The sequence below is a fragment of the Diceros bicornis genome, chromosome 12 (genome assembly GCF_020826845.1).
Source record: "Diceros bicornis minor isolate mBicDic1 chromosome 12, mDicBic1.mat.cur, whole genome shotgun sequence".
Lineage (NCBI taxonomy): Eukaryota > Metazoa > Chordata > Mammalia > Perissodactyla > Rhinocerotidae > Diceros > Diceros bicornis.
In genome coordinates, this window is record NC_080751.1 from 71,075,168 (window position 1) to 71,076,837 (window position 1,670).

The 1,670-nt window shown below is 37.2% G+C and overlaps 1 non-coding gene across 1 annotated transcript; it reads right to left on the minus strand.

Annotated features, from left to right (window-relative positions):
* Positions 1 to 1,002: 1,002 nt before the first annotated feature.
* On the minus strand, positions 1,003 to 1,166 carry LOC131412319 (U1 spliceosomal RNA). The gene has a single exon (XR_009221762.1). It is a non-coding gene; the product is annotated as a U1 spliceosomal RNA (small nuclear RNA).
* Positions 1,167 to 1,670: the final 504 nt, after the last annotated feature.

Consider the following 1,670-nt stretch of genomic DNA (forward strand, 5'->3'; position numbering starts at 1 on the left):
TTTTTACCCACAATTCCTCTTGATTCCACATCCACCTCTGCTGTCTAGCTAACTTCTGCTTCACCCCCATCAAGACAGGTTCGTTGTCACTAGTCAGGGAACGTTCACTGTGCTCGTACTGTGTGCCCAGGAGTAAGGATGAATGCGAAGCATTCAAGCATAAGATACTCTTCTCGAGGCAGCTCTTGCTGAACCTTCCAGTCACAGGTTCTCTACTCTTTACTCTTTGATGTGCCTTATACTCATCACATGGTGCTCTAAGTGTGAATATATATCTATTTGTTGAAACTGGCAAAATGCGTTACAAACAAAGAAGGAGGTAGAGTAATGAATGTAGAGCAATATACAATATACAAATACTGTATACAATATTGACTCCAGACTAGTAGTTTAATTCATTTAGCTATGGGACCTCCATTTCCAAAGGCCTCCATTACCAGCCACCACTTGTGGTTTGTATAGGGATATGATTCCCAAAGTCTCCATGTTTCATAGCAGAGAGCCAAACGGAGTCAAAACGTTTAAGTCCTGGAGGCCGTGTTTAAGGCCTGAGGACCACTTCCACACACATTTCAGAATTGTGTGTACACAGAATCCTTTAGAAAATCGATCATTGTTATATGTTTGCTAAACTGAAATAACCTATACTTCTTGATACAAATAGATTCCTTATTCATACAAAGCAACAAAGTTTTGTGGAATTTGATGAATTTTAGAAAATCTGCAGTATGGCAAAAAACAAAACAAAAATCTTAATACAAAGACTGAAGGTGTATTGTAGACAAGATTAAATATTTTCTATCCAAACCTTCAGATGAGGAATTATTTCATCAGTTCCTCTTCACCCACACTAATTGTCCCTCCTCTCTTCTTTATGTTAGGCATAACATAGCTAGTAAAATGCATTCAAGTAAGTAAAACAAACAAAAAAACAGCCATCATCCTATCACTGATAACCAGTTTTAACATTTTGGTGCATTTCTTTTTTTTTTTTTTTTTCCCCAGGGGAAAGCACGAATGCAGTCCCCCACTACCACAAATTATGCAGTCAAGTTTCCCACGTTTGGGGAAATCACAGAGGTCAGCACACCCGGAGTGCAATGGATAAGCCTTGCCCTGGGAAAACCACCTTCGTGATCATGGTATCTCCCCTTTCAGGTAAGTATGGTGTATTTCTTTCTAGTCTTTTTTCTGTTGATAGGTAAAGAGAGATGTGTTTTACAAAATAATTTTGTAAACTTCGTTTCGAACTTAACATATTTTGTGCCCTCTTTACCTATTTCACCTAATAAGTTTACTTAAAGGGACAATAGCAAGAAGAAAAGAGAGAAATTAAGCAATTAATATGCAGATTAAATAAGCCACATGTTCACTGAACCCCACTCCAACCCTTAAAAACAGAAAATAAGTTGTCAAGTTACATTTATGAATGTATTTGAACCAGTACGAGAGTAAGGCACACGTACTTCTCTTCCTTTATACTGGTGCACAGAATTTTCCTGAAAGTAATTTTCTTTCAGGGGCACAGTTAGGCCATAAACAGATAAAATTAATTAAAACTTTCATTAACTTTCATCAAGAATAACAGAAAAGTAGACAATGGAATGATTCAACATACATCCAATATAAGGAAACAGCCCAGACGACTATCATCTGACTTTCTGAATCAG